At 48.1% G+C, this 12,683-nt stretch overlaps 1 protein-coding gene across 4 annotated transcripts in view; it reads right to left on the reverse strand.

Annotated features, from left to right (window-relative positions):
* The window catches only part of ASTN2 (astrotactin 2), an 851,085-nt gene that overhangs the window by 527,401 nt on the left and 311,001 nt on the right, over positions 1-12,683 (reverse strand). The window lies entirely within an intron of this gene.

Below are 12,683 nucleotides of genomic sequence, written 5' to 3' on the forward strand. Positions count from 1 at the left end.
AAAGCTCGAGACCCAGCTCGATAATTTCTTAACACCGCGAACTTCTGTAGTCATATAAAAGGAAGAGTTAGGAGCACAGTCCTCAGGATCCCAACAGAGCTGGGATCAAGCACCGGCACGGCCCCTTCCTATTTGAAGATCCCGGTACCAGTACTCTGATCTTCCTACGTTTCAATGTGCCCATTTATACAGCAAAAATAATTAAAATACCTGCTTCTCACCAGATTGCTTGGGCTAAAGCAACAAGTGTCCAGCACAGTGGCTGATGATGAGCAAGGCTCAGTTATCGTGAGCTAACATCCCTGGGAAGCTTCCTTAACTTCTTTCCGCCTCGTTACGCATTTCAAGCCCTCAGCACGTTGCCTGGCATATACTGAGCACTCAGTAACTGTCGGCTGCTAGACCTGTTCATGTTATCAGTGGAGGCCCCGAGGCCCAGTGCAGTGTCCTGGCTCCTCCTAGACTAAGGGCTGGCATCCCCGTCACACATCCTTGCATATTTATAAAAATGCTCTGTTCCTCACCCTCAGGGGCACTTGGCTCCTTGTGCTCAGATGGAAGGGCACAGATTATTTCTGCAGGAGGAGCTGTACCGAGGCATCACTCAGGTAGACATGGCAGGGACTCGGTAACAGTGGTTCCCTAAGTAACCGTAACTCAGGTGCTACGCACACCTGGAGCTTCCCTGCATGTGCTGTTAAATTTATGGGGCAGCAATAATAGTAACACCATTAGTGCATATTTATTTATAAAATGCCCACACCTGAACAGCCTGAAGAGTGAAAGTAGAAGCCCTACTAAATTTTATAGAAACCTATGTATATGTGTGGGGATGTGAATATATGTGTGAGTGTATAAGAATGGAGATTAGGATGTAGGTTCGCACAGAGTGGAAGTAACAACAGCCCTGGGAATCATAACTATGAATTTCCTCTTCCATTTCAATCGTCGACCAGGACCAGCATTAGCAACGTTGCTCCCTTCTTGGTTTCCCAAGCAGTCAGCAGCTCAAAGAATGGAAAACACCATTGCAAGAGTCAGCAGGGTCCAAATTCCCGGGTTCACCAGTTTCGGGCTATATGACCTGGGACATCTCTCTCTTTTTTTGTCATTATCAGGTTCCTCAAATGATAAAATGGGCAGAAGATTGCCTCAATCCTACCCGAAGCCTAATATAGGAGATGGGTACTCTCTCCTTCCTTTTATCCTTTCCCTCCTATTTGAAACTACCAATAACAGGGCAAATCAAAGGTTACCATTTTTCTAGACCAAGCTCCCAAGTGACTACTTGCAAAGTGTATTTAGTAAAGTCGTCTAAGGAGGGAGAGAGGGATGTAGACCTGCTGTCCTCTCCCCGTGTGACTACATCTCCCTCAATGGCATGGACCCTCTTTACTCTCTCTAGCACTTGGCCCAGTACTGAGTAGGAGGTACATTAATATCTGGTTAATGAATAACTTGATAAATGAATGAAGACACAGAGTCCCCAACCAATGACTTTTTTTTTCCAGAGAGAAGGAGTAGGCTCCCTGGGATCTTTCTGAGAAAAGCAAAATGCAGTTTAATGACTGAGGTACCTATCACTTTATCTCACAATAAAAATAATAACTTCCATGGTTAAGTGTTTTAACTCTGTGCTGGGTCCTGGACTCAGTGTTGTATATGGAATTATCCAATCCTTCTAACATGATGTGATGAAGTGACTGTTATATATCCATTTTACAGAGGAGAAAATGAAGTCCTTATGAATGCAATTACCTACCTAACATCACAGAGCTAAGAAAATTTGAACTGAGGAGGCTGACCCCACAGTGCAGGCTTCAAAAACTCTTTGCCGCGCTGCTTGTCAGGTGACAGCCTTCTGACTCACGGGAGGAGGCCTCCCAACCCAACATGGCCAATTCCCCAACACTGGTAGGCCTAGGGAGCCAGACAGAAACAGGGGTGCCCCCCACCCCCGCCTCATGAATGTCTCAATCTGTAAGGGGTGGGAATTTACAGATGTGAATACAACATTGTTTTTACTCGGATTTATGCTCGGATGTTGGAGGACAGGGTGAGACACGAAAGCATAGCCTAAGGACCTCCTTTAGAAAGGGACAGTTAAGCCCACTCCCGCGAGTAGGAAGGAAGGGTATTCTAAGCACCCGAAGGCATATTCCAGGGTGGGATACAGTAGGAAAAAAATGATGAGTCCCATGAGCTAAGACTGGGGAGGTGGGCAGGGCCACGCGAGAGAGCCATCAGCGGACACGGAGAAAGGAGACGGCAGGATGAAGCTATGTGTTAATGATGCTCAGGCTGGCTGCTGGGGGACAATGCTGTCGCTACCAGAGTGGCAGCGAGGACCAAGAGGTGACACGACTTGATTGTGGTTGCAACACTAGGGAGGGACAGAAGTCATCTGATGCAGGTGCATTTGGAGGGGGGTCGCTGGCTCGTGGCAGATCAGATCTTCTGGGAGGCAGGAAGGGGAGGGCATCAGGGATGCTTCAACACCTACGCCCAAACTCTCCTTTGGCGGATCATCTCACGGCCACAGAGAAGTTCGGGTAAGGACACAGTAGGAGGGCATGTGCTCTTCTTGTTTTCAGGGCTGAAGATACAGCTCCCATCCTCCTCCTCAGTTGTGGTTATTCACTCATCATCCAGTTGTTTATTTATTCCTTTAAGCAACAAATATGTGCTGGGTTTCTGTACTCCCTACGTGGGCCAAACTGTGCCAGGCACTGGAAATACACATAAAGACAAGACCGTAATTCCTAAGAGATACACTTGGGTTTGTGGGGGGGGGGGGGGGACTGGGGCAATGGTGTGCCGGACCCACCCCAGCTGGCTCCCGGGAGCTACCTGTTAGATGCTCAGGGATGTGGCATCGTACCGGTCAAACCTAATGACCTGAGATCGGACAGGACGGGAGAATTTACACCATGGAAATTGGCAAATGCTACAAAGAAGGCTTTTTACGTGATTTTTTTTTTTCCTTCAGCGAGCCAGCTTGCCAGCACACTACTGGGTTGGATCGAGTTGCCTCGATGGGGCTGACAGTCTGGTAGTTTCTCTTCAGAGTCCAGAGAAATCAAAACTGTACGTGAAAACCTAGGTGAGGGTTTCAAACTACCCACCAATCCTTTTCAACAAAAAAATGTAGTAATTTCAGGGCCAAACTGTAGACCCTGGAGCCAGACAGACCTGGGTGTGAATCGTGCTGCAAGTGCTCCCTGATGATCCAGATCAGGCGACTTACTTTATGGTTCTCATCCTCTTTCCCTGCCGTTAATATGGAGATAATGCATATGTACTATGATGCTTGCAAGTGCTTTGCACAGTGCCCAGTACTTAGTAAGCACTCACTGAATGATACGCATTATCATTTGTTTTAAGAACTCTTTCTGTGTATCTTTTTTTAAAAAGATTTTATTTATTTCTGTATATCTTTTAAAAGAGGTATTTCTTTATTTTCATTTCAGTATAATGTGCAGTGTTATATAAATATTAGTTTCAGGCATACCACATAGTGATTCAACAATTCCACGCATGACTCGGGGCTCATCACAGGAAGTACTCTTCACCCCCTTCACCTAATTCACTCAACTCCCCGCCCCCCTCACCCCTGGTAACCAGCAGTTTGTCCTTTATAGTTAAGAGTCTAGTTTTTTGGTCTCTTTTTTTTCCCTTTGTTCATTGTTTTGTTTCTTAAATTCCACATATGGGGATCCCTGGGTGGCGCAGCGGTTTGGTGCCTGCCTTTGGCCCAGGGCGTGATCCTGGAGACCCGGGATCGAATCCCACATCAGGTTCCCGGTGCATGGAGCCTGCTTCTTCCTCTGCCTATGTCTCTGCCTCTCTCTCTCTGTGACTATCATAAATTAAAAAAAAAAATTCCACATATGAGTGAAATCATATGGTATTTGTCTTTCTCCGCCTGATTTATTTCACTCAGCATTATACCCTCTAGATCCATCCATGGTGCTACACATGGCAAGATTTCATTTTTTATGGTTGAGTAATATTCCATTGCTGTATACGTGCGTGCGTGTGTTATATGCATCTATCAGGTCTTCTTTATCCATTCATCTATCGATGGGCACTTGGACTGCTTCCATAAGTTGGCTCTTGTAGATAATGCTGCAGTAAACACGGGAGTGCATATATCTTTTTGAATTAGTGTCTTCACATTTGGGTAAATACCCAGTGGTGGAATTACTGGGTCATATGGTCGTTCTATTTTTAACCTTCTGAGGACCCTCCATACCGCCGTGCACAGCAGCTGCCCCAGCCTGCATTCCCACCCACAGTGCATGGAACCCTTGACATGCATTGTCATTACTGCTCTTCTTTCTCCTATTATGTACTCGTGTGCACTCTCAATTATTCCCAGCAGCACCCAGCCTTCACTTACACCCTTCCTGGAGCAGGGATCTCACAACTCTCGATGCAACCCATTCCATCTCTAGTCAGTTCTGGGTATAACAGAGATGTCTGTTAACCAGAAAACAGTGTAATTTCTATCAATTGTTTTCACTTACTTAACAATGTGCTGTGCAAACATTTGCTACAAGCATATTAAATTATTCAAGTTGTGTCAAGGTCAGCGACCAAAACAATCAAGGGTGCAATATAAATTTTGTCTACTCTACTGATGAACTGGTACAAGGACAGCAGGGGCCGTGGAACCAAAGAACCGAATTTATAAATTCCAGCCCGATGTGTGCTGGCTGTGTGGCTTGAGGCAAGTCACATAACCTCTCTTTGCCTTAATGTCCTCGTGTGTATATTTGTACTGAGAGGATCTTTATCAAAGATCAAATTAATTAGTATGTTCAAAATAGGTATCTGGTAAACACAGGTTAAAAATGCCTCATGGTACGGTGGGGGTGGGGGGGATTTCCGATTGTTTCTGCCATGCTTTGTGGGGACTACTGTGGCATAAAACTGAGTAAGAGGGCCGCCCGGGTGGCTCAGAGGTTTAGCGCCGCCTTCAGCCCAGGGCCTGATCCTGGAAACCCAGGATCGAATCCCATGTTGGGCTCCCTGCATGGAGCCTGCTTGTCTCTCTGCCTGTGTCTCTGCCTCTCTCTCTCTCTCTCTCTCTCTCTCTCTCCCCCTGTCTCAAATGAATACATAAATAAAATCTTTAAAAAAATAAAAAAAATAAATAAAAATGAGTAAGAAACAAGACTAGCACATGCCAGCCATGTTGGAAAAGCTACATTAGCGACAGATCCCATTTTTAAAGGGAAGAACTGAGGTTCAGGATGCCAATCTATTTGTCCATAAATGAACCAATAAATGGGACATCTCTGGAGTCCGCAGAGAACCTGGCTGTGTGGCGGCGTGGAATCAGAACAGCCCACTACCATGCTTTCTCCTATTGCCCACTGTACCCTCCCTTTTACTAGGCATCAATACTTGCTCACCCAAATTCAGCCCACTTCCTGTTCATTTTCTTCTTCTTCTTCTTTTTAATAGAAAGATAGCTTCCTACCATCACATCCTCCCCACCCCACCCATCAGCTTTTCTAATTTGTAGTTTAGTTTTATTATTCCAAACATTTACATAGGCTCATCGGGGAGAGGTTGCCTGCCTGTTTCTAGGTGGTATCTTTGCACAGAGATCATTTAAATGCATCTGAAGTGTCCAGCTTGAGCCCTTGACACATGGGAGGTAGTCAAGTAGGTGAATCCTGAAGTTAGTGGGAGGCTATAAATTGTGTATTCCAAATGCACATTATGTGATTTGTTGTATAAATTATTAATGCCGGCCTGGGCTGTGGCTTGTTTACATTCTGTGAACAAGGAAATAAATACTGTCATCCTTGAACTTCCAACAGGAGAGTGAAGAGGGGAAAAAAAGGCCCCTAATTCAGTCCTCAGAAGATTTTCTTGTCCCTATGGAAAGAGAGAAGGAGGAAGGGAGAGGAGGGGACGTTTAGAAACCTGCTCTGTGCCACATAATGCAATGCCTTCTTTGCCCACATTATTTTCCTAAGCCACATCACTACACTCTCAGTACTTCTACAGATCAAGACACGGGGCTCAGGCACTCCTCTCACTTGCCCAGGACCTTAAGGCAGGTGTGAGTTCCAAGGATGAGCCCTCCCTTGTGCAGCACATGGGACTCTGCACAGCAAGAAGCATGACCCCTTTTGTGGTCACCTCCCTCCAGCAGGATTGGCCCTATGGTGAGGCTGCTGAGTGGCCCGGCCTGCCCACATCGCCATGCCTGTGCATTATCAAGGTGTCATTCACCCCTGCCTGATCCAGTCACCATGTGCGCATCTTCTCTTCTTGGATAAGAACAAGGCCACCACTACCTCTGGAAAGCCACTCAACTATGCCTAGCACCTAAAAGGGAGCTTTCTTTCAAGAGCACTTTCGCCTTATTGGGCAGATATAGCTTTGCTTGGTCTCTAGCTCAGAATCCTTTATGGGGCTTATTAAAAATGCAGCGTTCTGGGCCCTACATAAGAACAAGAATCTCTGGAGGCACAGTCCAGAAATCTGATTTTTAAAGTTTTCTTTTCCCTCCAGAATTATTAACCATTGTTCCTGCAGATGGAAAATCAGAGAAAGGCTGTTTTAAAACTACACACAGATGAGCTATACGTTCAGTGGAATCTCTGCTCAGGTCCCTAGCCGTGCCCTTGGGTGCCCATAGAACCCATAGACGTCGATGCCGTCAGAGGAGGGGTGATGGTGTGAGCGTGTGTGCACGCGCGGGTACACACATGCACATAGGCACACGCCCACACATGCACACCTGCTCTTCTAGTACAATACAGAGTTATAGAAGATGGATTTCTTGAAAATTAACTGCACAAAGGATATTTTTGTGTAGTGAATGCAATACTATCCATATTTCTCATTTATAACAAGTTAATTAGGCTTGTAGATAAGACTGGAAACATAATCCTTATTCATAATCCTATCAATATGCAGGAAGACTATCGGCCCGGAAAACCTTTCAAGGGGCTAGCCCTAGCCCCAAACCAGCACTTTTACTAGGGCCGTAACTCAGGCACGCCAGACCAGAGATTAAACAGAATGCTCGGGGATCCCTGGGTGGCTCAGCGGTTTAGTGCCTGCCTTTGGCCCAGGGTGTGATCCTGGAGTCCTGGGATCGAGTCCCATGTCGGGTTCCTGGCATGGAGCCTGCTTCTCCCTCATCCTGTGTCTCTGTGTTTCTCTCTCTCTCTCTCTCTCTATCATAAATAAATAAATTTTTTAAAAAATAATTAAAAAAATAAACAGAATGCTCTGTGCAGCCTCAGAAGCTAACAAACTGTTGTATTCTCTTATTTCCAACGTGCATTCTAGGGTGAGTACAGTCTTTATAGAATAGCCTTAGAGCCCAACCACCTGAGTTTATGCAGATTTCTGTTATACAGTTGATAAGCCAGGTATAATTCTAAATCAAATATATCACATGGTAAAGTGCCAATTAGTGCTATTCTTAGAAATCACCTGTTTATGACCTTGTCACCCTGAAGGTACCTTTCTTCAGGTTAAATAACCATTCAGGGGCTCAGCTGGGGACCTGCTGGGCCCCTCGACAGGATTGTAATGTTGCCGATCCACTAGGAGGTAAGTCAACTTTTGTGGGCCAGCCTAGGAACTTTGCCCTTGTCTGTGTTTGTTTTTTATGAGAAAGCATACTGTGCATGCCAAAAAATCTTACAAACAAATTGCTGGCATCCCCGTGGGCTCCGAGCTTGGGTGGCTAGGGGTTGCGGCAAAAACTTACCAGGGCTGTTATGGGCCACAGGACCACAAAAGCTGGATAAAGGCAATGCTAGCTGAGAGCTATAAATAGTGTGCCAAGTGACCCTAACAAGCTCTCTATCCACTGGGGCTGCTCCAACAGCTTTCTCTTTCGGATACATGAAAGCAACCGAAAGGATTGTTTTCCCGAGAGCGTTTTGGCTGCCCTGAGCGTGTCAAGGGACTTTGCTGTTTCTAATTATCTCCCTTTATGTTCAGGCTGAGACTTGTTAATACAATAAACTGGCGTCTCCAGGATGCGCTCGCAATGCAGAAACATCTCAAGGTGTTTTACAAGCAGAAGATCATGTTAAATCAAATCAAATACCAATTAAAGATTAACAGCGGTGTTAGAGAGCTGTTAGCACGGTCCAGCCAGGGCCTCTGGGACCACCGCTCTTTCCTCCAAGCTGCTGTGGTCCAGCTTGGGTCCAGATTGCTATTTGGGGACCAGTTGGGCAAAAAGAGTCTTTGCCTGAGCCTCAAGGTCCCAGAATATCAACACTGAAGAGATGTTAAATATCATCTCAGCTCGGGGCTGTTGTTTCAAATGGAGAAACAGTTGTAGAGGGAAGAGTGATCCAGTGTCACCCAAGCAAGAATCCAAGCTTCCGGAGATGCCCCAAAGAGCCCCCTATCATTGACAGAGAACCCCACCTGGTTGGCTCCTTCCTACCATCTAGGAACTTCTTCTTTGCTTTCCACTGCCAGGTGGTTGAATTGTAGCCTCCACAAGATATGTCCACCTCGTCATGCCATCCTACTTGGAAAAAGGGTCTTCACAGATGTATTTAGGTTCAGGATCTCAAGATGAGATCATCCTGGATTTAGGACAGGCCCTAGATCCAATGACGCAGGTCCTTAAAAGAGAAAGACTAAGGGAGACGTGAGACATTGGGAGGAGAAGGCCACGTGAAGGCGGAGGCAGAGACCGCAGCAATACAGCCCCAAGGTAGCCGGCAGCCACCAGAAGACGGGAGAGAGGCATGGAATGGATTCTCCGTCAGAGCTTCCAGAAGAAATGCATCCAGCCAACACACTGAGTTTGGACTCCTGGCCTCCAGAATGATGGCAGGACAAGCTTCTGTTGTTTGGAGCTGCCAACTTGGGGGTGATTTGTTACAGCAACTCAGGAAGCTGGTATGCACCTCCACCTTCCACACCTCTTCCATATGGTGAGTACCTACTGCTCTTTTAAGATCCAGTTATAATATTGCTGCCAGCCTGTGTGCGAGCCTTCCCGACTTAGCCTCCGACTAGAGCTGGTCCCACCTTCCTTGGTCTCCCCCAGTGTACATGCCTCTCACCATCTGTAGCTCAGTCTTTAGCTAGCGGTCCCTTTCCCCTACCTGACTCCGGGTTTGCCTAGAGCATGGGCCACATCTCATTCAGTGCTGGACCCAAGAACCAGTCATGTCCATACGAGTGTTTGGGAAAAGTCTGTAGAACTAGTGTGAGCATAAATGGATGACTTCATCCTTGTTTTTCCTTCCTTTCCGGTTAAAGAAACCCATACCCACCGCATCTCCAAACCTACCCAGCCTTTCTCTACCTCTTAACGCGAAGGCTAGTAAAATGTAAGTTTAGAGACCTTTCGGGCCCAGACATGAGGTAGTATAATGTCAAAGATCTGTGGAGTCAAGCACACCCAAACGTATGCCCTGACTCTATTACTTTCTAGCAAGTAAATTTACCTTTCTTAACTTCAGAGCCCTCAACTTTAAAACATAGGTAGTAAAAGACTAAATAAGCGAATGCAAGTAAGCTGAACGACAACCCCTTTCCAAAGCACCTTCGTCCCTGTTTTACAGGTTAAAACCTCAAATCCAGAGGTGAATTGCTCTGGGTGGTGCAGGTAATAAGTGCATGGCATGATTTGAACTCAGGATTAGTGAAGTCTACGGTCTTCAACAACACGGTCTACAGAATCCCGGGGCTCCCTACCACCACATCAAGATTCTCCAAATCCATTTGCTGAGTGATAAAAAAAAGTTGTTTTTTTTTTCTATTATTTCCAAAATCAAATCCTCCCCAGAATAGCTCACATCCTTGAATTTATCTTGTTCAGTCTTCAGGCTCCTTGGGAGGCCTCTAAATCCGCATCTAATACAGTCCCCCGAGTCTCAGCTGGTTTGAGACGTTGTGAATCGTAATGCCAGCAGTATGAAAACAAATGCCTTCTGCCCAAACCATCGTCTTTCAATTACAGATCACTCCCTCCATTTGGAAGCGCTTCCCTTTGCATGCAGGCTTCTTGCAGTCTGGCTCTACTTGGAACTGAGTAGGAATGGGGGACCGGGAGACGGAGAGGGGAGGGGGATGGGTGTCACCAATGCAAACGGGTGCTCAGAGCTCATCTAGGGCAGGACCCTTGTAACCCAGTCCCAGGGCCTATCTCATGGGTCTATGAGCCGTCATCCAAGGAACTGAAAGGTGGCTCCCAGAGTCGTGGAGTATGGTAACACAGATACAGTCCAGCTTTTTTTCTTCTTTTAAACAGTGGATGCAACTAGGGCACAGAGAAGTTAAGCAGCTCCACCAACCAGTCAGCAAGGTAACGGCAGGACCAGGAACCCTGACTTCCAGTCCAGTGCTCTGTAGCATACAGAGGTCAAGCCTCCAAATAAAAAATAGAGGTACGCCAAAAAAGGGGGGTTTGCAGGGAAGGCCAAACAGAGTTTAAGACTTAAAAGATGGCAGATGGGAGGAAGGAGGGATGGAGAGATGGAAATCGAACGCAAGGCATCTACAAAGGAGAAGAAGAACAGAGCTGGCCGATGTGGAGAGGTGAGACGCTGGGGAAGCCAAAGAGGACACAGGCAACAAAACAAACTCACACAGATCCAGCGTCAAACCCTCTGATGACGATGCTTCTGCACGTCCCTGCGCTGGGCAGGTGTGGGCCCCAGGCCTCCGAGCCCCTGCCCAGCTTCCTGCCTCGGGGGCGCCTTCCTCTCTACTCTCCCTTTGCTCTGCTCTACCCTTCCCCTGCTCCCTGCAGACCCCCCTCCTTCCAGAAGTCCTCCCCTCGCCTCTGCCTACTGTCCACCCTCGGGTCCGGAGTTGGAAGCCTCTCCTCTGCGTCCCCGTGACATCCATAACCCAGCCACGCCCCCGCTCATGTTTATCCCACTGGACTTGAAATCTCTGTTTTACTGTCACCCTCCCGGGGGGCGGGGGTAGAGGAACTAGGCATGACTCATCTTACCTCTCCAGGCTTCCCATGAGGAAGGCGTGTTGTCACGCACTCAGGGCTGCCTGGTGGAAGCCCAGCTGGTGAGCACAGGATTGGAGGGCGTGCTCCCTCTCTCCCGGGAGCAAACAGGTACGTGGGTGGCCACTGGGGGGTGCTCCTGGGTCACTCCAGCCGTGGACCCCGGGGGAGCCCCGAGCAGAATTTGTCTCTACCAAACACCTCCTCAGAAGAGAGAGAAGGCAAGAGTAACTCAAACCTGGAGCGGTCCTTCCAGACTCCACCAAGGAGGCTGCGGGGAGGAATAAAGCCTGCCCTGGTGGGTGAAAGACCTACATGAAACTCAGAAGAAGGGGAGTCCAGTCTGTGGCTTGGGGGGACTCAGCAGTAAAGGGCAACAGCCTCCACCATTCACACCAGCCCGGGGCCCTCAGGGGTCAAGGAGAGTGGCACGAAGGAGCATGACGGCACTCTCTGATCTACTAGGGAAGAAACCTTAACGATACAAGAAGTGAGGTTGTCTCGGATTCTTGTTCTAATTGGCGACCTTGTTCCCGTACCTCCTACACAAACGTGATTTCGGACACTCGTAATACGGGTGTGAGCAAGTCACCCCCCGGGTCTCCAGCTCTCCGGGGCGGGGGGGGGAGCGGAGACGCAGGACTAACCAGGATTCTAAAAGAGACGAGGACTTGATAATAAAAGAGACATAGGTTCCACGTCGTGGTGACATTCTGACCAGGGGCATCGGGGCAAGCTGCAGAAAGGTGGTGATGTGCGTTCCCACCACTTCTAGAAGAAGGACACTCGGGTTTTATTAGACAGAACTGGGTGGACACGGTGCTCCAGGCCAAGGAACCAGCAGACACTGGCAAGTGAAGATGCGCAGGGTGCATTTGAGGAGCTTTGAGCACGAGGTGGAATCGAAGTTAAGGCCCACGAGGCCAGTTTGGCTAATGGTAACAAGAGGTAATAGGAAGGGGATTCGGAGAAGCAGCGACAGCAGGTGGGAACGGCTGCCGCTATAGGAGGCCTGAGGCGGGTGCCCCGATGGAGCACGGTGGCCAGGACTGTGCCAACAGTGCCTGTCGGGGTCCTACAGGTGGAACCCGCACATCTGCATACACATGTGCTCTACCTATATCTCAATATGTGGTTTTATTTCCATCTCGTAAGTGAAGAACACGAAGCCGGGAGGGGTGAGGTAACACGTCCACGGTAGGCGAACAGTCAAGCCCGAATCTACACTAGGGTCCGTCTCCAAAGGCAATGCTCTCAAATGCTACACTCCACCTCGCCCGATGTCAGGCTAAGAAGTGGGGAATTTATCGCAAAGGCCAAGTGGGAGCCATCAAAGGAATACAAGGGAGTGACACAATCTAACAAATGCTTTCTGAAGATGACTCCGGTGCCACTTGTATCCTATCAGCTTTGGGTGATTCCCACCTTCCTTGTCCTAATGAAGGTGACTAGGGCGGATATGGTCCATTTGTAGCAGTCCCCAAGTCTCCCAGGGGAGCGCAGGATGGGTCCAGCCCCTCTGACAAATGCTCCAGCCTCCCCTGGCCCCAGGGAGTGATTTATCAGAGCAGCGTCAGCGCCTCTGCCCAGCAGCCTATGATCCAAGGCTGGCGGCCCAGGCTGGGGTTTTTAATTAGCTGAGAGAGGGAAGAGTCAAGTCCTCTCGGATGGAAAGAAAGACACCAAGAAGGCTCATAAATCCAGG

The sequence above is a fragment of the Canis lupus genome, chromosome 10, assembly GCF_048164855.1.
Source record: "Canis lupus baileyi chromosome 10, mCanLup2.hap1, whole genome shotgun sequence".
NCBI classification, from domain to species: Eukaryota; Metazoa; Chordata; class Mammalia; order Carnivora; family Canidae; genus Canis; species Canis lupus.